This window comes from Drosophila gunungcola, unplaced genomic scaffold (assembly GCF_025200985.1).
Source record: "Drosophila gunungcola strain Sukarami unplaced genomic scaffold, Dgunungcola_SK_2 000019F, whole genome shotgun sequence".
Taxonomy (NCBI): domain Eukaryota; kingdom Metazoa; phylum Arthropoda; class Insecta; order Diptera; family Drosophilidae; genus Drosophila; species Drosophila gunungcola.
Genome location: NW_026453201.1, coordinates 278937 through 305839, shown reverse-complemented (window position 1 = coordinate 305839; position 26903 = coordinate 278937). Strand labels below are relative to the sequence as shown.

The window sequence follows — 26903 nt, the reverse complement described above, 5'->3', positions numbered from 1 at the left end:
AATTTAATCGATTTGTTCTTCACGAATTTGCAGAGGAGTTGTGATGTTGTGTATATGTTGTAGCAGAAACATGTAACAAGAAACATCTTAAAGAAGTTAGCTTCCGTCTTCGTTTTTTTTTAATTATTTTGGACATAGTAATAATTTGACAGTTCGGATTAACGCTTTTAATTTTATTTAATCGAAAAACGTTATCATATAGCTGCCATAGGAACGATCGAACAATTGAAAATCATAATAGCTTCAATGTTTTTAAACATATACGCATATAAATCGAAATTTAAATGTTTTTAAGAATATTTAATTTTTGTAATAGCTGAAAGGGTATTTAATCTTTGGCTTGTCGAAGTTTGCTTTCTTTCTTGTTTAATATACCGATTGTTCCCATGGGAGCTATATGAGATAGTCGTCCGATTTAAATCAAATTTAAACCGTAACTCTGAAATAATAAACGGATGGACGGACAGTCGGACATGGCTAAATTGACTTTCCCCTAGTTATGCTGATCAAGAATATATATATTTATGGGGTCTCCTTCACTGCGTTGCAAACTTTTGACTAAAATTATAATATTTGATAATTTTTCCCAAGGTAAATCTTTTGTCCACTACTTTTTGTCAAAAAAATTACCATATTTGCCCAACTCTAAAAAAGTCAACAACAAATAAAAAATAATTATTGAAAATAAAATCGTTTGTCCAGTTCTTAAATATAACAAAAAATGTCCATGTCGGCCAACCTCTTAAAATTCAATAATTTAAAATTTGTTTGCCATAATAAATAAACTTAAGCTTTTCGAAAACAATTTGTTATGGAGAATTAGCAAATATTTTAAAGCATTTTTTCTGAAAAATTTCATTTTTTTGGGTTTTTTTTTTGGCGGCAAGCGTGTTGTTCTTTTTCACAAAAATAAAAATTGTTTTCAAATCGGGCAAAACTGAAAAGTTTTGTATTTCCAAAGATTTTATTTATTGTAAAATCTAAAAGGTGTGCATAATGTGGGCAAACATTATTCTTGTGATTCTCAAACAAAAAATTTAACAAAATTAACTTTGAGATTTTCGAATACTTTTGATGCGTCCTTATTTTTATAACTGGAGGTGAGCTTAGTATTCAGTATAGCTATTAAGGCAGTCAGAGTAAAGAATATTTGATATTTATGACTCTCGACTACAGATTTCCTTCTTTTTATTATTTTTTTATATTTACATACATATTTTTTTTTATTTTTTATTTTAATTAAAATATTATTTGCCCTGCGTAAATGTTGGGAAATGTTTCGATATTAAGACAATCACAAAAATCTGAGGCATTCGCACGCTACACAGACAGACATGGATTTTAGTTAATACATTGCTTTCGCCGAAACGAGATCGAAGATTTCGATGCAATTAATTTTTAAATGTTATGCATTGATTGTTCTTAATAATATTATTTGTTTGTCTTAAAAATGTAGGGTATTTTCTTCTTATTATTTTTTAGTATCTAATTATAAGATGTAAATCAAATTTCCTGTAGCCAATTGTTTTTTGATTTTCAAATTTACCGCCCTTTTGTATTAATTTTGGCTCCAACCACATCCTAAATAAGAAAGGAAGCAAACTTCGGCAAGCCGAAGTTCATAAACCCTTGCAGCTATTGCAAGAATTAAATATTTTTTAAAACATTAAAATTATAATTTACTTGCGAATATGTTTAAAAACATTGAAGCTATGATGATTTGCAGCTCAATTATTAGTTAGTTATTTTATATATTTTTATTATTTCAATGGGAGCTGTATGTTATAGTCGTCCGATTTTGTTGAAATTTAAACCGTTATTCTAAAATATTTAACCATTACTATATGTCGAAGAACTAAAAAAAAAATTTAAAAACAGCAAAGTTATAATTTCGACAGATGACTATATTACCTATTTTTGAAAAATTAACAATCAAATAAATTTGCCTTTTCTATTATTTAACTTCAACCAATTCTTTGACGGATTAATTTGCATGAACATACTGACTCAACTCCCGGCAGTAATTGATATTTTTCAACTAACTTTCACTACCCCAACGGTGGAAATGCCCTTACTTATTAGACCAAATCGTTCCTCTGAGATATATGAGATCGAAGAAGAATCGAAATTAATAGTCAAAGTACCAGTAAGCGTTAAAGAAGGACCATTTCTGTGTGATCACATCCAATTAGAACAGGATTTTTTTATAACTGCGGGTATATATACGGCACATAATAATTTCGGCTCAATCGAAATTAATAATTTCTCGAGCAAACCTAAAAAGTTTTATTTAGATTCAAGACTAGAGGTAAACAGATTCAAGGAAGACGATTTCGCCTTACTAGTGTTTTCCCTAGTAATGTCAAAAACAAAAATGAACATCGCATGCGAAGCTTTGGTACCATTAGGACAGATCATTTAAATGAGGAAGAAAAGCTACAACTGGCCCAATTTTGTAATAAGTTCCCGGATTTAATATTTCATGAAGGTGATAAACTTTCATTTACAAATCAAGTGAAACATGAAATTAAGACTTCAGACGACAAGCCGGTATTCTGTAGACCATTTAGATTCAGCCTCACAGAGTCGACAGAAATTCAAAACCAAATAAATAAACTCCTAGACCAAAGTATAATCATTCGTCTTGGAGCGCTCCAGTTTTCCTGATCTCCAAAAAACTGGATGCTTCAAAAATAAAAAATGGAAAATGGTTGTAGATTTTAGAAAACTTAATGAGAAGACCTACCAAACAAATTGTCCCAACCCATAATTACATCCGATAGACCAATTAACGAGTTTAATCACAATATATTTTTGAAATAGGAACCGAAGACAAAACTAGAAATTGTATTTTGTTTAAAAACAAATTCAGACGCATAATCTCAAAAGTTAGTTTTGATTTAAACAGAATACATGCCACTTTCGCCACAGAACCAATCTTTAAATTAATAGAGGAAGCCTAAGTTAAATATTTTCAAAATTACAAATTGATCAGTTGCAAAGACCTTCTTATAGATATAGCGACTAAAGAGGAACAAGAATCAGTAATTAGGGATAGTCCCAAAAACAACCATCGCGTTATAGAAGAAACATTAAACCACCTAAAAAGAACAATTTATTTCCCCTATATGAAACAGAAAATTACGCAGATAATTAATCTAATGATACATGCCAAACACTCAAGTACGACAGAAGACCACCTAAACCAATATATCAAAAGACCGAAATTCCCGAAGTACCATTACAAATAGTACACATGGACATTTATATAATAAATGGCCAGACAATTCTGACATTGATTGACAAATTCTCAAAATTTGCCAGCGCCAATACAATACCAGCAAGAGATTGTATAAACGTGGTCAAATCCTTGAGACATTATTTCTGTTTTGTGGGTATTCCAGCAAAACTAATATTCGATATGGGCGCTGAGTTCTCAGGAAAAATTTTTATCGATTTTTGCAAGCATTTTTACCCATGTCACATCATTCCAACAATCTTCGAGTAACTCACCCGGAGAAAGATTGCATTCTTCTCTTACGGAAATCTATAGGATTATTTTCGAAAACAGAAAGGTTAGCAAATTGGAACTCGACCATGAGGAAATATTATTCGAAACCCTAATAAAATACAACAACGCCATACACTCTGTAACCAAACATACACCATTTGAATTAGTCTCGGGAAAAACTCACGCTTTCACTAATGATATTGATTATAATTCAGAACACAATAACTTGCAAAGACTTAACGAATTTCAAAGCACCTTGTATCCTTAAATTAAAGCACAACTGCAAGAAAAGATGTCTACTAGAATTGAAAAATTAAATGAACACAGAGTCCAACCAATCTCAGTTAGTGTAGACGACATAGTACTCAGAAAAGAAAATAGAATACTATATTTAGAAAAGAAAATAGAAGAAACAAGCTCACTCCCCGTTTTTCCCAAGACAAAGTCCTAAAAGATTACAAAATCACACTTTTATCTACTAGAAAAAAAAAGACACACAAAGCAAAAATAAAGTACAGGATTAAAACAAACCAAACTCCTATTGATCTTACAGATTCGCGTTCATCGCAGCCCAGAACTTAAAGGTACAACATTTAGGAAACGACACCCCCTTACTAAAACTAAATCTGGGAGAAGCCAAAATTATACAATCTCATAAATATCTTACACATAAAATTAACCTACAGGATTTTATTGATGGAGTTGTTAACTTCGAGAGAGCAATTAGCCAACTAATAAGAAACTCAGATTCAAATGATGCAATCGATAGTCTATAGCGAAACTTCAGCAACTAAAAGTCAGAGTAGAAATGTTATTACCTAACAAGAAAGAAATCAAACTTCGGCAAGCCGAAGTTCATATACCCTTGCAGCTATTGCAAGAATTAAATATTTTTGAAAACATTAAAATTATAATTTACTTGCGAATATGTTTAAAAACATTGAAGCTATGATGATTTGCAGCTCAATTATTAGTTAGTTATTTTATATATTTTTATTATTTCAATGGGAGCTGTATGTTATAGTCGTCCGATTTTGTTGAAATTTAAACCGTTATTCTAAAATATTTAACCATTACTATATGTCGAAGAACTAAAAAAAAAATTTAAAAACAGCAAAGTTATAATTTCGACAGATGACTATATTACCTATTTTTGAAAAATTAACAATCAAATAAATTTGCCTTTTCTATTATTTAACTTCAACCAATTCTTTGACGGATTAATTTGCATGAACATACTGACTCAACTCCCGGCAGTAATTGATATTTTTCAACTAACTTTCACTACCCCAACGGTGGAAATGCCCTTACTTATTAGACCAAATCGTTCCTCTGAGATATATGAGATCGAAGAAGAATCGAAATTAATAGTCAAAGTACCAGTAAGCGTTAAAGAAGGACCATTTCTGTGTGATCACATCCAATTAGAGCAGGATTTTTTTATAACTGCGGGTATATATACGGCACATAATAATTTCGGCTCAATCGAAATTAATAATTTCTCGAGCAAACCTAAAAAGTTTTATTTAGATTCAAGACTAGAGGTAAACAGATTCAAGGAAGACGATTTCGCCTTACTAGTGTTTTCCCTAGTAATGTCAAAAACAAAAATGAACATCGCATGCGAAGCTTTGGTACCATTAGGACAGATCATTTAAATGAGGAAGAAAAGCTACAACTGGCCCAACTTTGTAATAAGTTCCCTGATTTAATATTTCATGAAGGTGATAAACTTTCATTTACAAATCAAGTGAAACATGAAATTAAGACTTCAGACGACAGGCGGTATTCTGTAGACCATTTAGATTCAGCCTCACAGAGTCGACAGAAATTCAAAACCAAATAAATAAACTCCTAGACCAAAGTATAATCATTCGTCTTGGAGCGCTCCAGTTTTCCTGATCTCCAAAAAACTGGATGCTTCAAAAATAAAAAATGGAAAATGATTGTAGATTTTAGAAAACTTAATGAGAAGACTGTAAAAGACAGATATCCTATGCCCAACATTAAAGATGTACTTGACAAGATCGGTAGAGCTAAATATTTCACAGCTTTAAACCTGGCTAGCGGTTACCATCAAATTGAAATGGAGCCAAGAGAAACACCTAAGACAGCCTTCACGGCACTAGGAGGGCATTACGAGTTTATTCGTATGCCTTTCGGTCTTACAAACGCCCCAGCTACTTTCCAAAGAGTAAAGGATAACGTTTTGGCAGATCTCAATGGAGATTGCTGCCTAGTGTACTTGGACAATATTATAATTTTTACACCCTCATTACAAGAACACATTACCGATCTAAATTCTGTATTTCGTAGACTAGAACAGGCCAACTTAAAAATTCAACCAGAAAAATCAGAGTATTTGCACAAAGAAATAGAATATTTAGGACACATTGTTACAGAAGATGACATTAAACCAAACCCAAAGAAAATTGCAACAGTAAAGGCATTCCCAATTCCGACTACCAAAAAAGAAATAAAATCTTTTCTCGGTCTCTTGGGATATTATAAAAAGTTCATCCGAGATATTGCAAAAATTACTAAACCTATGACGCAACAACTAAAAGGGAAAGCCCCGGTATTACTTACCGAAGATTACAAAAAAAATTTTTGTAACCTGCAAAACATTACTTTGCAACGACCCTGTACCCAGACTTTAAAAAACCTTTCATTTTGACCACAGATGCCAGTAATGTGGCAATAGGAGCGGCCTTGTCGCAAGGAACTTTGGGTTCCGACAGGCCAGTATCGTTCGCTAGCAGAACACTCAAAGATCGAGAAACAAACTACTCGACCGTTGAGAAAGAAATGCTAGCCATTATTTGGGCAACCAAATACTTCCGATCTTATCTCATTGGTCAAAAATTCCAAATAGTCACGGATCATAGGCCTTTAACGTGGCTAATGAACTTCAAAGAACCTAACTCAAAATTAGATAGATGGAAGTTGCAACTTTTGGAATATGACTATTAAGTTGTATACAAAAAGGAATCACAGAACGTAGTGGCCGATGCGTTAAGTCGTGTTACAATACAAACGAATTGCATATCCAATTCCCTACCAAACAAATTGTCCCAACCCATAATTACATCCGATAGACCAATTAACGAGTTTAATCACAATATATTTTTGAAATAGGAACCGAAGACAAAACTAGAAATTGTATTTTGTTTAAAAACAAATTCAGACGCATAATCTCAAAAATTAGTTTTGATTTAAACTTGATCATTAACATTTTACGAGAAATGTTAACCCCTAACAGAATACATGCCATTTTCGCCACAGAACCAATCTTTAAATTAATAGAGGAAGCCTAAGTTAAATATTTTCAAAATTACAAATTGATCAGCTGCAAAGACCTTCTTATAGATATCACGAAAAAGAGGAACGAGAATCAGTAATTAGGGACTATCATGGCAAAAACAACCATCGCGGTATAGAAAAAAACATTAAACCACCTAAAAAGAACAATTTATTTCCCCTATATGAAACAGAAAATTACGCAGATAATTAATCTATGTGATACATGCCAAACACTCAAGTACGACAGAAGACCACCCAAACCAATATATCAAAAGACCGAAATTCCCGAAGTACCATTACAAATAGTACACATGAATATTTATACAATAAATGGCCAGACAATTCTGACATTGATTGACAAATTCTCAAAATTTGCCAGCGCCTATACAATTCCAGCAAGAAATTGTAAAAACGTGGTCAAATCCTTGAGACATTATTTCTGTTTTGTGGGTATTCCAGCAAAACTAATATTCGATATGGGCGCTGAGTTCTCAGGAAAAATTTTTATCGATTTTTGCAAGCATTTTTACCCATGTCACATAATTCCAACAATCTTCGAGTAACTCACCCGGAGAAAGATTGCATTCTTCTCTTACGGAAATCTATAGGATTATTTTCGAAAACAGAAAGGTTAGAAAATTGGAACTCGACCATGAGGAAATATTATTCGAAACCCTAATAACACACAACAACGCCATACACTCTGTAACCAAACAAAAAACAAACCAACCAATCTCAGTTAGTGTAGACGACATAGTATTCAAAAGAAAAGAAAATAGAATACTATATTTAGAAAAGAAAATAGAAGAAACAAGCTCACTCCCCGTTTTTCCCAAGACAAAGTCCTAAAAGATTACAAAATCACACTTTTATCTACTAGAAAACAAAAGATACACAAAGCAAAAATAAGTAAAGTAAAGGATTAAAACAAACCAAACTCCTATTGATCTTACAGATTCGCGTTCATCGCAGCTCAGAACTTAAAGGTACAACATTTAGGAAACGACACCCCCTTACTAAAACTAAATCTGGGAGAAGCCAAAATTATACAATCTCATAAATATCTTACACATAAAATTAACCTACAGGATTTTATTGATGGAGTTGTTAACTTCGAGAGAGCAATTAGCCAACTAATAAGAAACTCAGATTCAAATGATGCAATTGATAGTCTATTAGCGAAACTTCAGCAACTAAAAGTCAGAGTAGAAATGTTATTACCTAAAAAGAAAGAAATCAAACTTCGGCAAGCCGAAGTTCATATACCCTTGCAGCTATTGCAAGAATTAAATATTTTTGAAAACATTAAAATTATGATTTACTTGCGTATATGTTTAAAAAAACAGCTATAATTTTTTTTGTATTATTTTCCGATTGTTCCTATGGGAGCTATATAATGAAATCGTCCGATTTTAATGAAATTTAAACCGTAATTCTGAAATGTTTAACCATTACTATATGTCGAAGAACTAAAAATAAAAATAAAAAACAGCAAAGTTATAATTTTTTTTATTTTTTTTTGATTGTTGCTATGGGAGCTATATGCTATAGTCGTCCGATCCGGCTCGTTCCGACTTATATACTACCTGCAATAGAAAGACAACTTTTGGGAAAGTTGCATGCAGATAGCTTTAAAACTGAGGGAATAGATTGCGTAGAAACGGAAAGTTTCATGCAGATAGCTTTAAAACTGAGGGACTAGTTTGCGTAGAAACGGACGGACAGACGGACGGACAGACGGACATGGCTAGATCGACTCGCCTAGTGATGCTGATCAAGAATATATATACTTTATAGGGTCGGTCCTTAAGGTAGTTACAGGAAATTTAGACGACGCGGACGGACGTAGAATCGTTGATAATTTTAGCATGATTTCAGAAAATCAAACGCAAACAAACAAGGAATAATTAATAACGATATTAAGGCGAGATTTGACAATATTACGGATCATATTAATAAGGAACAGCAAATAATTAACCACTTTTTGAACAACTATAAAAATACTATTTTCAAACCCGTAAACTCAGAACACCACCTCCTACACACGCTACAATACATATACCGAATTAATATGAATATAGATGTACTGTCGAATTACTTAAGAAATATAGAAGAGAGTCTGTTATGAGCCAAATTAAATATTCTAACAAATTGTACCAAACAAGAATTAACTGTAATCAGGCAAGAGACAAATGACCCACTATTGCGCAACATGTCAGATGAACACATCCTTGATATGCTAGATTAAGATAGTTTTATGATTGGAATTTAGATCAACTTTAGATAAATACCTACATTTAAACAAAATATTTACCAATTTGCACACATTATTCCTTTACCTATAAATGGATCCAAATTTTTAATCCTTCCTAATTATACGGCATCCCATAATGCAAAAGACGTTTACTATTTCACAAACAAATTTAATAAAATGTATAAGTATTTTATCTGCGAAAACTCCATTTCAACCAAGATCAACCTTCAAACCGAATGTCTGGATAACATATTCACGTTGAACACGACAAACTGTAAAGTCGAAGAAGTTGGAATCCAAGAAGTAATTACAGAAATAGAACCGACACACATCTTAATTTTAAATACAATTAATTCTACCATTGAATCTAATTGTACGACAAATATTTCCATAAACGGATCTGCTAATCTGGTAATCTCGTTCAAAAACTGCGAAGTTTATATTAACCAAATTCCTTACGACAAAGAATTGTTACAATTCGAGTAAAAGATAGAAGCCACAATTAAATACAAAACATCAACTTCACCGATCATATTGAAGATATTAATCTACACAACCTTAATCCACGATCCATCAATGCTTCCAGTTCAATCATTTATTGGAAAAATTTACGACTACTAATTTCGGAGCTATATACTTGTTATTATTAGTTGGAGTCCTGGCATCAATCCTTTTGGTCCATACAAAAAGAGGATTGTATTCGCTACCATACCAGAACCGAGTTTCGTGACGTCCACTCCTTCAGGAGTTACCGACCAGTCGGTAGGCAACGAGCCCCCGGCCAAACCTCCCAGAGCTACCCTAGAAATGGTAAATTTATGTACACATTCGGCAGCGGCGGCTAGTTGGCCACCGCTGAACAATTGGAACTCAACTAAAAAAGTTAAACTTTTCTTTACCACTTGGTCACTTAAAATTATTACAAAACAACCACTACTCTACAAAGAAGGAAGTCATCGCTAATCGGGACCCCCCTCTCTGGCGGAGAACACTAACCATAACTTGTGCAGTGTTCCCACCCACCCGCTAACAGTTCTGTAATTCTCTCTCTCTCTCTCTCTCTCTCTCTCTTATCTCTCTCTCTAATATGCTTGCAGCGACAGAACAGCGACCGACCAGTGCACAGTGGTCGGGCTTGTATGGGAGCCGCGTCCATAAATGGTTCTAGAGGGGCTATCGCTTCGAAACTTGTACCAAAAAATGTTATAAATATATAGGAAAAGAATTGTCCAGATCGTACCCTTTTATCCTTAAGCTTTCATAGGATCAATCGGGAAAAATTGAAAATAAATTATACCGTTTTTGGTTTTTTCTTATATTCGTAAAATGCTTAAGAATATTATACAAAAAGATTTGTTTGTGCCGAAGAATGCCATCACAACTAAAACTCTAACTAACCACAGAAAAGACAAACCAAGAAAGCATACAATTATATACTAAATACAATATTGATTTACACAAAACACAAAACATACCACATATACTTTTTGTTGTAAAATGGAAGTTAATACCTTTATTAAAAATATTAAGCATTTTCATTGCACTAAATCTTGTTTTTAATAAGCTTAAAAAATGTTTTAAGGAAAGCTTTCCCGTTGCTTACGCTGAAATACGCAATGAATATCATGCTATCTCTTTCGATGCTATTCTTGAAGAGGACAGATAGAGCAAAACAAAAAGATGAATAAATTCAATTATAAATAAGAATTGGTATTGTACATTTAAATTCAATATTTTGACTTTGATTTTATATTTATAATGGTGCTTATAAATACTCCTAAGATATTAGCTCGATTTTGAAAATTGGGTTTACCGATAGATATGACCGAAAAGCAAACACAACAACAACCCCAACCTTCTAACATGTTTCAGAGCCACAATACATACTTTCACGATTTGTGAGCGTGGATTCGTTTTGAAATAAACTTGCACTGCATAGGAACAACTAGAGTCTGCATGCCAAGTCCCAAATCACTAGCTCTTATAGTTTCCGAGATCTCGACGTTTGTACAAACGGCCAGACGGACGCACAGACGGACACGGCTAGATCGACTCGGCTATTGATCCTGATCAAGGAACGCTTCCTTCTACCTGTTACATACTCTTCAATGAATACAATATTCCCTTCCACTCTTCGAGTAACGGGTGTAAAAATAGAAAAAAAGGGATATTTAACCAGCTTTTAACAATTGCTCCTATAGAAGCTTTAAGATATAGACGTCCTATCGGCAAGCGCTTTTACATGATAAAGGTATGCGTTAATATATAAGACTTGTTAAAATTGATTTCAATAGCTTATACACTGCACTGTAATATCATAAAAAAAATATTACCTATATGTAACCAACTTAATTTTAATATAGTATATAGTTCTCTGATTGGCAAGAACTTTACCCTGAGCAAGGTATACATACACAAATCAGATTTGCATACTTTCCTGTCAATAGCTTTTAAACTGTAAAAATTTTATTAAAAAAATAGGAAAAGGGATATTTTCAGAGCTTTTAGTACTTATTCCTATGTATATAAAATATAGACGTCCGATCGGCAACCGCTTTTGCACTAATCAAGGAATGCGTACATAAATAAATTTTGGAAAAATTGATGTCAATAGCTTATACACTACGCCAAATATCCTGAAAAACATCTAATTTGAACCGATTCCACCGTATTATTTTTTGGCACTTCATTAAAATAAATTAGGTTTTTATTATTTATTTACGCATACCTGGATCAGGGTTAGTGTTGGGAAAGGTACTAGTTTTTGGGATCTAGGTAAGGTGCAAGGTATTTGTGAAAATAAGTATTTAGGTATGGTAAAAGTACACAATTTGTTATGTATCTAGGTAAGGTAAGTTGAAAAAATATTTTTTAACACCATTTTTATTTTAATTTAATCGTTTTGTTCTACACGAATTTTCAGAGGAGTTGTGATATTGTGTATATGTTGTAGTAGAAACATGTAACAAGAAACCTCTATTATCTTGCTTGAGCGGTGGAATTAACTTTTCTTGAATTTGCAGTAAATTTATTTATTTTCTATTTACATATTGGTGAATAGAATACGCAATTAAATTTAGTGGTATTTGGAATTTGAAAACAAAATTGAATAAAAATATTTCAGTAAATAAAAATCTTTACCTAGGTAAGGTAAAAGGTAGCCTCATATATGTTTACCTAGGTAAGGTATAAGGTATTAAAAAAGTGTACCAAGGTACATACCTAGGTACAAGTATCTAGAAACAAAGGTATTAAAACTTCGGCTAGCCGAAGTTAGCTTCCGTCCTCGTTTTTTTTAAAATTATTTTGGACATAGTAATAATTTGCAAAGGTATTAAAACTTCGGCTAGCCGAAGTTAGCTTCCGTCCTCGTTTTTTATACCCTTGCAGAGGGTATTATAATTTCAGTCAGAAGTTTGCAACGCAGTGAAGGAGAAGTTTCCGACCCTATAAAGTATATATATTCTTGATCAGCATCACTAGTAGAGTCGATCTAGCCATGTCCGTCTGTCCGTCGTCCGTCTGTCCGTCTGTCCGTCCGTCTGTCCGTCCGTCTGTCCGTCTGTCCGTCCGTTTATATGCAAACTAGTCTCTCAGTTTTAAAGCTATCTGCATGAAACTTTCCCAAAAGTTGTCTTTCTATTGCAGGTAGTATATAAGTCGGAACGAGCCGGATCGGACGACTATAGCATATAGCTCCCATAGGAACAATCGGAAAAATAAATGAAAAAAAATTATAACTTTGCTGTTTTTTAATTTTTTGTTTAGTTCTTCGACATATAGTAATGGTTTAATATTTCAGAATTACGGTTTTAATTTCATCAAAATCGGACGACTATAGCGTATAGCTCCCATAGGAACAATCGGAAAAATAAATGAAAAAAATTATAACTTTGCTGTTTTTTAGTTTTTTGTTTAGTTCTTCGAGATATAGTAATGGTTTAATATTTCAGAATTACGGTTTTAATTTCATCAAAATCGGACGACTATAGCATAGAGCTCCCATAGGAACAATCGGAAAAATAAATGAAAAAAAATTATAACTTTTCTGTTTTTTAATTTTTTGTTGAGTTCTTCGACATATAGCGATGTTTAATTATTTCAGAATTATGGTATAAATTTTATCAAAATCGGACGTCTATAGCATATAGCTCCCATAGAAATAATAAAAATATATAAAAATAACTATCTAATAATTGAGCTGCAAATCATCATAGTTTCAATGTTTTTTTTTAGCACATACTCAAGTAAATCATAATTTAAATGTTTTCAAAAGTATTTAATTAATGCAATAGCTGCAAGGGTATATGAACTTCGGCTTGCCGAAGTTTGCTTTCCTTCTTGTTTTTAATATTTTGAACATAGTAATAATTTGACAGTTCGGATTAACGCTTTTAATTTTATTTATATATAAATAAATCGAAATTTAAATGTTTTTAAGAATATTTAATTTTTGTAATAGCTGAAAGGGTATTTAAACTTTGGCTTGTCGAAGTTTGCTTTCTTTCTTGTTTAATATACCGATTATTCCCATGGGAGCTATATGAGATAGTCGTCCGATTTAAATCAAATTTTAACCGTAACTCTGAAATAATAAACGGATGGACGGACAATCGGACATGGCTATATTGACTTTCCCCTAGTTATGCTGATCAAGAATATATATCTTTATAGGGTCTCCTTCACTGCGTTGCAAACTTTTGACTAAAATTATAATAGCCTTGGCAAGGGAAACGATCCAAAACTTATTTGATAATTTTTCTCAAGGTAAATCTTTTGTCCACTATTTTTTGTCAAAAAAATTACCATATTTGCCCAACACTAAAAGTCAACAACTTAAAAAAATAGCCTTCACCTTTTTTTATACCAAAAAAAATAAAAATAATTATTTAAAATAAAATCGTTTGTCCAGTTCTTAAATATACAAAAAATGTCCATGTCGGCCAACCTCTTAAAATTCAATAATTTAAAATTTGTTTGCCATAATAAATAAACTTAAGATTTTCGGAAACAATTTGTTATGGAGAATTAGCAAATATTTTAAAGCATTTTTGCTGAAAGATTTCATTTTTATGGGTTTTTTTTTTGGCGGCAAGCATGTTGTTCTTTTTCACAAAATAAAATTTGTTTTCAAATCGGGCAAAACTGAAAAGTTTTGTATTTCCAAAGATTTTATTTATTGTAAAATCTAAAAGGTGTGCATTATGTGGGCAAACATTATTCCTGTGATTCTCAAACAAAAAATTTAACAAAATTAACTTTGAGATTTTCGAATACTTTTGATGCGTCCTTATTTTTATAACTGGAGGTGAGCGTAGTATTCAGTATAGCTATTAAGGCAGTCAGAGTAAAGAATATTTGATATTTGTGACTCTCGACTACAGATTTCCTTCTTGTTATTATTTTTTTATATTTACATACATATTTTTTTTATTTTTTATTTTAATTAAAATATTATTTGCCCTGCGTAACAGCTAAAAGAAGGCGATTTTTGTTTCGTCCGTATGAAAATCGGGGTCTCGGACACCAAATAATTTATAGTTAAGCCTACGGAGCGAAAGTTTTTTCTTAAATTTGACCCGCCCTCTAACGCATTCAAACTGAAAAAAGGCAAAACTTATAATTCGAGCTAAGACTCAAATTGGGAAATGTTTCGATATTAAGACAATCACAAAAATCTAAGGCATTCGCACGCTACACAGACAGACATGGATTTTAGTTCAAACATTGCTTTCGCCGAAACGAGATCGAAGATTTCGATGCAATTAATTTTTAAATGTTATGCATTGATTGTTCTTAATAATATTATTTGTTTGTCTTTAAAATGTAGGGTATTTTTTCTAAATGAGTCGCTGTCGCATGCGACGATTTTCATGTTCTTCTTATTATTTTTAGTATCTAATTAGAAGTGGATAAGATGTAAATAAAATTTCGTGTAGCCAATCGTTTTTTGATTTTCAAATTTGCCGCCTTTTTGTATTAATTCTGGCTCCAACCACATCCTAAACAAGAAAGGAAGCAAACTTTGGCAAGCCGAAGTTCTAAACCCTTGCAGCTATTGCAAGAATTAAATATTTTTGAAAACGTTAAAATTATAAGTTACTTGCGTATTCGGCAAGCCGAAGTTCATAAACCCTTGCGGCTATTGCAAGAATTAAATATTTTTGAAAACGTTAAAATTATAATTTACTTGCGTATATGTTTAAAAACATTGAAGCTATGATGATTTGCAGCTCAATTATTAGATAGTTATTTTATATATTTTTATTATTTCAATGTGAGCTGTATGATATAGTCGTCCGATTTTGTTGAAATTTAAACCGTAATTCTAAAATCTTTAACCATTACTATATGTCGAAGAACTAAAAAAAAAATTTAAAAACAGCAAAGTTATAATTTTGTTTGTATTTTTTTCCAAATATTCCTATGGGAACTATATGATATAGTCTTCCGATTTTTATGAAATTTAAACCGTAATTCGGAAATGATTTACTATAACTATATTTCGAAGAACTAAAAAAAAATAAAAAACAGCAAAGCTATAATTTATTTTATTTTTTTTCGATTGTTCCTATGGGAGCTGTATGCTATAGTCGTCCGATTCGGCTCGTTTCTGACCGCTACCCTAAAAAGCAATCGTCGGTATGGTATGCAGGCACCATCCGCTCGCAAAACAACAAAAGCTGATTTGGTTTGGAGTTTTCTCAAAGTGACACCGCCGGCGATATGCCCTGTTTTTATATCAGTAGACTGATTTCTATTAATTCGAATACATACATATATGCAAAACATTTAACTGCTACCACCGAATATTAATTTGTCAACAAAAATAAAATGTTTGCTAAAATATAAAAAAATATAATATAACATATATGTATATTCTTATTTTTATCATTAACCCAAAAGTAAATAAGCCCATATTGTTAAGGTACCAAGTATGAAAAGTAGCAAAAGAAAAAATATTCTTATTCTTATTCTTACCAAGTTTAAAAAGTAGCAAAACACAAAATATTCTTGATACGCCGAAATGAAATAAACGCACACATGCAAGCATTGCGTAACACATCTAGTATGATTACAAAACATGCCTTCTAATAGTCTTACCCAAGAATGCATATATTATCGTTCCCAAAAATGCTAATGGGAACCGTTTCTATTTTCAATTCCAATTTTTATTTATTAAATTTTTTTTTATAAACGTTTGTTTTAAAATTTATTGTAATTAAATATAATTACTATAATTACTCCGGGTCGTTTTTTTCTTCTCTCATCCTTTCTGCTATACTTTTAGCCTTATAAGTTTGGCTCTTAGCCCTAGTGAAGGCCAGTCAAAGGTCTTTTATGTAGTTGGTGTAGCGGTGGCCGTCCCTCCTTTGTGACTCTAAAAATATAATAATGAGAAAATATAATATAAAATATAATAATGAGAATTTTTTAAAAATATGATTGTAAGTTTGTAAAACACTTACCGAATAATGTTTCATTTAAATGAATGTTGTACGCAAAACCTTCTGTACTAGGGACAGGTACCGCCATAATTAAGCTCCATTAACAAACTTGGACCTAATATCCTACTGAAGATCTAGATTTTCCGAATTTAAAAATTTTAAAAACTGCATTAAGTTGATCTCTAGTAACATTATTATTATGGTACCATTTTAATAATTTTTCAAGGAGATTCATAGGTATCATATTCAAAATAATAGTTTGATGCACTTTTATCCGATTCGGGTTCACATAAATTTGGGCATTCAGAATTATTTTCTGTATCAAAAGTAAGAGCTCTAGCAGCCGATTGATGAAGCTCTTCCTTTATTTTTCGTTAAACAGTGAATATTCGACCGCGACATTCCCCTCATTTTAAATTATATTAGTTTTGTTTATTTTGTAAAATATCTTTTTTCAATTAAATTATTAAATTTTTTAATTATGTAATGTCTAATTATTTAAATTTATGTTTATTTTTCTTACATTTTTGTTCACTTAATTTGTGTTCTTAGGTCCAGCCTAAAAACACAACTTGTATGTAGATGTAAGTTCACCCTAGGTAGAAGTAAAAAGAAGAGAGAAAAAAAAAAGCACACAAATAAACGAAACGAGTTCACAAAACAAAATATTTAAATTTATGAAATATATATAAATTATCTTTTGTTTTGAAATAGTTTTTCTGGAATTAAACGAAAATAATATTTAAAACGCATTAATTAAGTTAAAACTCAAGTCTTATTGCAGTGTACGCTCAAAAAAATACTTTTTTTTATTTGTTTGATTAACAGCCACACACAGTTTTAGGAACAATTTGTTTAAATTTGTTTTGACCGTACACTGTTTTTAAGACTGTTAATAAGTGTTTATAAATTTAATATTTTTTTGGCACAGGTACACACCACTTATTGTTTTAATTAATCCATTGTTTGGTTCATGTTATTTTATTAACAGTATTGGAACTCCTATTTAGTTTGTTTATATCAACACTTTACTTACTTGAAAATTTAAACCGCAAAGAATATATTAATTTCACAAATCACAGAGGCACCAGCTATTTCAATTGAAAATCAAAATGCAAGTGGCGAGAAATGCAAAAGAAACGAAAAAGACCGCGCGCATTCTTGCATTTTCCCTTTTTTTTCTTGTCGTTTGCTTTTTAGAGTATTGTTTTGTTCGGTTACTCCTTGTGAATACTGTGGCGGAGGAAACTATAGCGCCGGCAATGTAAAATAATAATTCAAAACAAAATCACGCTTTGAAAAGAAATCATGTAATCGTGTATATATTATTACCTAAAATTAAACTATATAAAAAACTGATTCAAATTAATAATTTTCTAATACAATATAAAACATATTAAATATTATTATTAATAAAATTAAATGTTAATATTTTTACAGAATTAATTTTAGGAAAAGTTTAACAAGTCATATACCACCAACATTACAAAGCGTTTAGATATTGTTTTAAAGGTAAAAAGTGAATATATTTACGCCGCTGCTGTTCATTAAGAAAAATAGATTAAATTGGTTTCCCATTTTTTTGTCCATTCCGAAACAAGACTTCTTTTTGCGTTCTTTCGTAAGCGAGGTTTTCGGTGAAAAACACGATCTCAAAAATATCGGACGATCGGCAGCGTTCGGGTTTCAGCTTTTTGTTTACATTGCAAAAGAAGGCTTTTTTATGCATTATAGTAGAATGTAAGAAGCTATAAAGAAGCATTGTTTATGCATTCTAAAGAGTTTTTGTGAAATCGTCCCTTCTACTGTAATGCATAAAAAAGCCTTCTTTGCATACATACAAAGACCAATTCAAGCGCAGGGCAACCTTCATCAAAATGCGCCTCTTTACGTCTGAACGACCGAACTCATACAATGCACTATGGGGCCAACGAACACATTTTTTGGCCAAAACCCATTTTTTAAAAGTCGTTAAATACATTATTTTTTAATCGCGATGGATAGGAATAACCCTAATCTTCAATGTTGCAAACACAAAATTTTAACAGAGCGCATTACTGTTAAGCTATTAGCTGTCAAAGTCAGCTGTTTGTGCAACTTGAAGCGAGAGCTGTTAAGTCGTAAATTTATCTTTCAAATTTAACTTTAAAAAAGAAGCAAAAAAAACCAATTCAAGTGCAATTTTTGGGCATGCAGTCCAACAATAGTGGTTTGTAATATGTGTTTGTAAACGTGAATTGTAGTTATCGATTGTGGTGTCCCTCTAATCTTGTGTAAGTTATAACCCCAAAAAAAATATAAGCTTGTAGTGATTTGTTATTTTTAAATAGAGCTACAAAGTGATTCAAGCAATTTCAAACTCTAAACCTTGTTACATGTTGTAGATTATTCAATTACTTTTCTATTATGTTAGTATAAAAGTGCACTTTTGCGCACTTATTCTGAAATTAAGCTAATTAAGCTAACCTCAAAATTGCAAACTCCGAGTTTTTTAACATATGGAAAGCAGAGGCGACAAAGAGTGCAAAGGAGATTGCCATTTTCGAATTTATGAAACCGTCAATACGTGGACCTCGTTCAAAGCAAGTTAAGGCAATTTTGGTTAAAAAAAGTCAAAGCATTTGCTACAATATAACACAGAGGTGGGCAAAGTGCATAAACAACTTAAATCTATTCAACTAAAGGCATTCTTCTTGCCTTAGCTCGCATTAAAATGTTAGATTACTAATTCAAGCTGCAAGTGCAGCTGCTCGAAAGCGCGCTCAGCCCGACCTTGCCTATATTTTTAAAATTTTAATTATTTATTAAAACGAAATTATAGATTTCTTTATTACAGAGTTTTTTAAATTATTTTCAATAAAATTACTGCGTTTACTCTAAAAAGAACTTCTCTCAAAAGAAAAAAACCTGTTATATCCTAAAAAAAAGGAAAGACCACGCCCATTTTTTTCCAAACGTGTATTTTTTCAACATAATCTTCTGAATAAAAAAATTTTTTTTTTATTTATTATTTAGCAATAATAAAAAACCTTAAAAAAAAGGCGTAACCCCGCCCATTTTTTTTATAAAACCTTGCTTTTCGTATCATAGAAAATTTCTTCGTTTTTAAGTTATTAATAAATGTCACAAAATGAGTGCGCGAGCATATAAATGAGAATTAGAATGAGAGCGAAAAAAAACCCGAGTGCACACGAAGCGCCGGGGCATGGTGCAACTATACAAGGTGGTCATGACGCACGAGCTGCCCTCTTTTGAGGACGTTGTTTGTAAAAGTCGTTTGTCATACGTGCGAAAGAAAATGGTTACTATCTTTTTCTAGCGCTTGTCTGTGAAAAATGTATCGACCTCGGCAGACCTGATGGGACCACCTTGTATAGTTGCACCATGCGCCGGGGCCTGGTGCTAATATCCCCGGGGCCTGTCGGTAACAAATTTTTGTGTCCATTTTCGTTGAATGAAATGAGTAGTATATATGTTGTATGGTCACATAGCTTTTCTCCGCTAAAAATTTAGATACATAATTAAAACATATATGTTCATATATATTGATAAATTAAAAAAAATAACTATATTTCATTTTTGTATCACTTTTCTATTAATTATAAAAATGATAAAAACCACCTGATTCTTTTTGAACAAATTTTTTAAAATTCGTATATGTTTGGACCCAATAATTAAAGCTCATTGGATGCAACGATAACTCATGTTGTTTTTTACTGTCGCACGCTACGGTGATAGAAACAGATCAGCTGGTAAAAAATTCACCCTAATTAGAAATGGCATCGTGTCTTTTACATACATATTTATTATATTTTCTGAATATTTCAAAATGTATTATGAGTCATTGTAAAATAGGCTTATATTTGTTAAATGTATTAGATTTCAAATAAAAACAAGAAAGGAAGCAAACTTCGGCAAGCCGAAGTTCATATACCCTTGCAGCTATTGCAAGGATTAAATATTTTTTAAAACATTAAAATTATAATTTACTTGCGAATATGTTTAAAAACATTGAAGCTATGATGATTTGCAGCTCAATTATTAGATAGTTATTTTATAAATTTTTATTATTTATATGGAAGCTGTATGATATAGTCGTCCGATTTTGTTGTAATTTAAACCGTAATTCTAAAATATTTAACCATTACTATATGTCGAAGAACTAAAAAAAAAAATTAAAAAACAGCAAAGCTATAACTTTTTTTGTATTTTTTACCGATTGTTCCTAAGAGAGATATATGATATAGTCGTCCGATTTTTATGAAATTTAAACCGTAGTTCTGAATTATTTAACCATTACTATATGTCGAAGAACTAAAGAAAAATAAAAAACAGCAAAGTTATAATTTTTTTTGTATTTTTTTCCGATTGTTCCTATGGAAGATTTATGATATAGTCGTCAGATTTTGATGAAATTTAAACCGTAATTCTTAATTTTTTAACCATTACTATATGTCGAAAAACTAAAAAAAAAAAATTGAAAAACAGCAAAGTTATAATTTTTTTTTTTATTTTTTCGATTGTTCCTATGGGAGCTATATGCTATAGTCGTCCGATCTGGCTCGTTCCGACTTATATACTGCCTGCAATAGAAAGAAAACTTTTGGGAAAGTTTCATTCAGATAGCTTTAAAACTGAGAGTCTAGATTGCGTAGAAACGGACGGACAGACGGACAGACTGACAGACGGACATGGCTAGATCGACTCGCCTAGTGATACTGATCAAGAATATATACTTTATAGGGTCGGAAATGTCTCCTTCACTGCGTTGCAAACTTCTGACTGAAATTATAATACCCTCTGCAAGGGTATAAATATATGAGAAAAACATTTTTTATAGACTTTGAATTTTCTGACTGCGGTTGACCTTTTTGAAGAATTACCCATGCATTATTTTTGTAATACAAATTTATATTTGCATAGAAATATTTCAAAATGTATTATATATACATAAACATATACATATACATATACATATACATATACATATACATATACATATACATATACATATACATATACATATACATATACATATACATATACATATACATATACATATACATATACATATACATATACATATACATATACATATACATATACATATACATATACATATACATATACATATACATATACATATACATATACATATACACATACATATACATATACATATACATATACATATACATATACATATACATATACATATACATATACATATACATATACATATACATATACATATACATATACATATACATATACATATACATATACATATACATATACATATACATATACATATACATATACATATACATATACATATACATATACATATACATATACATATACATATACATATACATATACATATACATATACATATACATATACATATACATTACATATACATATACATATACATATACATATACATATACGTATACATATACATATACATATACATATACGTATACATATACATATACATATACATATAAATATACATATAAATATACATATAAATATACATATACATATACATATACATATAAATATACATATACATATACATACATACATATACCATATACATATACATAGCTACACAATCTTCTACTTACATTAGAACTGTTTGCATGGGGTTTTCTTCAGCACGTGCACATGTATTAATCTGCACTTTGTTATTTACAACAAACACTTTTGCGTTAATTTTTCAAATTTTCTATTCTTGCGTTTGACACCGTCGATATTTGATGTAGACCTTATACATACATATACACCTTTTTGGACGGCTCTTTGTTTTGCTTTAGGTAGCGAAAGACCGCTGTCATTAAGAGGAAGATCCAAGGGTTGATGGTAGTATACACATTTGTACATACAAACATGATATACATATAGACCCAATATGTACAAGAAAAGGCCACATACACAACGGTTAACTGGCCAAGAGTGAGCGATCTTCGCAAACTGTCAGTGGTAACGCTCAGAAAGAGACTACCTAGCGTAGCTGAGCTGTTAACGTGTCTTAGACATGAGCGAGAGAGCGGCGTGATAGATATGGAGAAGCAGGGAGAGCAACCAAAGCGGGATTAAGTAAAAGCACTAACCATACAACACATACAACATGTGTTTCATGGTTAGTGGTAAAAGTCACGAACAGTACTGTTTAATTTACTTACCGACCCGGCTAAATCTTTTAGAACTCAAGAGAAAAAACTATACAACAAGAAGCACCAAAGCTTATACAAAAATATCTTAACCATCTGGAGTAGTTGGACGAAAAATTTTATAAATGCCAACTCATTCTGTTTTTAACCGTGTTTTTTTTTTTCGGAGAATCATCTAGCGCTGTTGCCAGCTTCGCTAATCCTTTTTTGACTTTACTGGCTGCAAGAGGTTTTAGGGGGAGTTTTGGCAACGCACGAGCATTTAAAAATTATCCTAAGTAGAAAGAAATCTTATCAAAATTGGAAAAGTGCTCCTTTAGTTGTCTGGCTTGTCAACTCATTGTTTATAGCTCTGGAACGCTAAAACGAGTTTCCTATTTTGATACCGTTAAGGGGCTATTCCAGTGTAACTCACGAAAATGCAGGCAATTTTTAGATTTTTTTTAAATAAAGTACTTAATGGATTCTTTTAAAATTTTTTGCACATAATAAAGTTAGTTTTCAACTTTATTTTAGGATTTTCGTTTAACAAAAATTTTCAGAAGTAACGGGACAATGGGCTGTTTGCCGAGGCTCCAAAAAAAGTACTAAAACTGCTGACATGATTCCGGTCAAATGAGTGGCTCAAAGCGAAAAGTTCAAAAACATTATAAAAGCTAAATATCAAATATCTACAAAATGGCGTAGGTTTGAAAAAAAATTGTTTTTTTGTGTGAAAAAATTACTTTTTAAATTGGTCCAAATTGACCGTTTTCAACCAATCCAAAAGTTTGTATGTTATTGTAGGTAGGACCCACTCAAGAAGACTAAGGGTCAATTTGGATCCGATCAGTTAACTTGTAGTCGAGTTATGATTTCAGCAGTTTTCAAAAATGTAGTTTCGAGATACACGCGTTTAAAGATTCAGGTACATCGGTGTTTACAAAAGCTCTTTAAAATGCTGCTACTCAAAAACTATTTAAGATACGACCTTGCCGCCTACAAAAAATATTTTTGATATTGTAAACTATCAATAAGGCTAAAAAAATTGATTTTTTTAAAAACAGATACACTGGTAAAGCACCTTAAGGGGGGAAATTACCCACATCAAGAGCCGATCTTATAAATTATGGAACTTGACAGTTGTTGACGCCTAAGTTCCTTTTTCCTTGACCGCAAACTTTAAAAGGCGATTTCTCAAAACCATGTCATTCATATTGGCGTAGAGGACTGCAATATAATGTAGTGAGCCGATTTTCTTCATCTTAATTTTTTTTGAAGAGTAATCCATTTTTAGAGCAACAATAATGAAAAACTTATGCGAAAAAATTATTTTCCAAACCAAATTTGTATGGTAAATGTTGACATTTTTTTAAAATCGTAGAAAATCGACTATCAAAGCCCTCTTCAGTGGATTAATGTTTGACTTTATGATTTCATATGAAAATTGCGGTCAGGATCTTCTACGCCAATTTCGATGTCAACGGCGACACGGCTTGCGAGAACCGGTATAACTCAATCAAATTGTCATTTTAAATAGTGTAAAATATGTTTCTTATTTCCTCAAACATTGCCTAAATATTTATGTCGTCAATTTTATGTGCACTGTTTTCATTTGCAAAAAAAAAAATATCGAAAAGGCACTTTTTTTTGGCCTCTACGGGTACTTCCCCCTTTAACATCATAAATTGGGCTTACCCTTGACAATAATTTGAGTCTTAGATAAACTTCCTGTTCTTTGTTTTGATTTTTCTAGAGAAAATAAAAGTCTTACCAAAAATCAATTACATTTAACAAAACCCTTGCAGCTATTGTAAAAATTAACTATTCTTTAAAACATCTAAATTTCGATTTATATGCGTATATGTTTATAAATATTAAAGCTCTGATGATATAAAATCGTTTTCCAATTTGCATAAAATTTTTTTTTTATATTCCGACTGTTCTAATGGGAGCCAAATTTTAAACGTTATTCTGTTATATTCGTTCACTGCGTTGCAAATTTTTGACTAAAACTATAATACCCTCTCCAAGGATAAAAAAATACCAATACCAATACCTAGATCTATTGGTAAGGAATGTAAAAATGTACTACTAAAACGATTATATAGCTAAAAGGTCTTTTTTATGTACTTGGAAAAATAAAAACATAAGTTTTTTGTGTAACACCACAAATTTAAAACTGTGCAACTTTTTGCTGCATAATAAGATGTGATTTGTATGTTATTGTAGGTAGGACCCACTCAAGAAGACTAAGGGTCAATTTGGATCCGATCAGTTAACTTGTAGTCGAGTTATGATTTCAGCAGTTTTCAAAAATGTAGTTTCGAGATACACGCGTTTAAAGATTCAGGTACATCGGTGTTTACAAAAGCTCTTTAAAATGCTGCTACTCAAAAACTATTTAAGATACGACCTTGCCGCCTACAAAAAATATTTTTGATATTGTAAACTATCAATAAGGCTAAAAAAATTGATTTTTTTAAAAACAGATACACTGGTAAAGCACCTTAAGGGGGGAAATTACCCACATTAAGAGCCGATCTTATAAATTATGGAACTTGACAGTTGTTGACGCCTAAGTTCCTTTTTCCTTGACCGCAAACTTTAAAAGGCGATTTCTCAAAACCATGTCATTCATATTGGCGTAGAGGACTGCAATATAATGTAGTGAGCCGATTTTCTTCATCTTAATTTTTTTTGAAGAGTAATCCACGGACATGAAAAAATCATTTTTTGACCATTTTTAGAGCAACAATAATGAAAAACTTATGCGAAAAAATTATTTTCCAAACCAAATTTGTATGGTAAATGTTGACATTTTTTTAAAATCGTAGAAAATCGACTATCAAAACCCTCTTCAGTGGATTAATGTTTGACTTTATGATTTCATATGAAAATTGCGGTCAGGATCTTCTACGCCAATTTCGATGTCAACGGCGACACGGCTTGCGAGAACCGGTATAACTCAATCAAATTGTCATTTTAAATAGTGTAAAATATGTTTCTTATTTCCTCAAACATTGCCTAAATATTTATGTCGTCAATTTTATGTGCACTGTTTTCATTTGCAAAAAAAAAAATATCGAAAAGGCACTTTTTTTTGGCCTCTACGGGTACTTCCCCCTTTAACATCATAAATTGGGCTTACCCTTGACAATAATTTGAGTCTTAGATAAACTTCCTGTTCTTTGTTTTGATTTTTCTAGGGAAAATAAAAGTCTTACCAAAAATCAATTACATTTAACAAAACCCTTGCAGCTATTGTAAAAATTAACTATTCTTTAAAACATCTAAATTTCGATTTATATGCGTATATGTTTATAAATATTAAAGCTCTGATGAGATAAAATAGTTTTCCAATTTGCATAAAATTTTTTTTTTATATTCCGACTGTTCTAATGGGAGCCAAATTTTAAACGTTATTCTGTTATATTCGTTCACTGCGTTGCAAATTTTTGACTAAAACTATAATACCCTCTCCAAGGATAAAAAAATACCAATACCAATACCTAGATCTATTGGTAAGGAATGTAAAAATGTACTACTAAAACGATTATATAGCTAAAAGGTCTTTTTTATGTACTTGGAAAAAATAAAAACATAAGTTTTTTGTGTAACACCACAAATTTAAAACTGTGCAACTTTTTGCTGCATAATAAGATGTGATTTGTATGTTATTGTAGGTAGGACCCACTCAAGAAGACTAAGGGTCAATTTGGATCCGATCAGTTAACTTGTAGTCGAGTTATGATTTCAGCAGTTTTCAAAAATGTAGTTTCGAGATACACGCGTTTAAAGATTCAGGTACATCGGTGTTTACAAAAGCTCTTTAAAATGCTGCTACTCAAAAACTATTTAAGATACGACCTTGCCGCCTACAAAAAATATTTTTGATATTGTAAACTATCAATAAGGCTAAAAAATTGATTTTTTTAAAAACAGATACACTGGTAAAGCACCTTAAGGGGGGAAATTACCCACATTAAGAGCCGATCTTATAAATTATGGAACTTGACAGTTGTTGACGCCTAAGTTCCTTTTTCCTTGACCGCAAACTATAAAAGGCGATTTCTCAAAACCATGTCATTCATATTGGCGTAGAGGACTGCAATATAATGTAATGAGCCGATTTTCTTCATCTTAATTTTTTTTGAAGAGTAATCCACGGACATGAAAAAATCATTTTTTGACCATTTTTAGAGCAACAATAATGAAAAACTTAT

The 26903-nt window shown here is 31.5% G+C and overlaps 1 protein-coding gene across 20 annotated transcripts in view; it reads right to left on the bottom strand.

Annotated features, from left to right (window-relative positions):
- Positions 1-26903, bottom strand: part of LOC128263826 (uncharacterized) — a 457572-nt gene that overhangs the window by 425694 nt on the left and 4975 nt on the right. For 6 of the 20 annotated variants that reach the window (XM_052999093.1, XM_052999095.1, XM_052999080.1 and 3 more), the window contains exon 1: positions 22153-22658. The exons of 3 other annotated variants lie outside the window; for them this stretch is intronic. The gene's annotated coding sequence lies outside the window, so the exon portion shown is untranslated. Of the gene's footprint in view, positions 1-22152; positions 22665-26903 lie in introns of those variants that run through there. 11 more of the 20 variants (XM_052999098.1, XM_052999099.1, XM_052999097.1 and 8 more) reach the window with 5 other exon arrangements.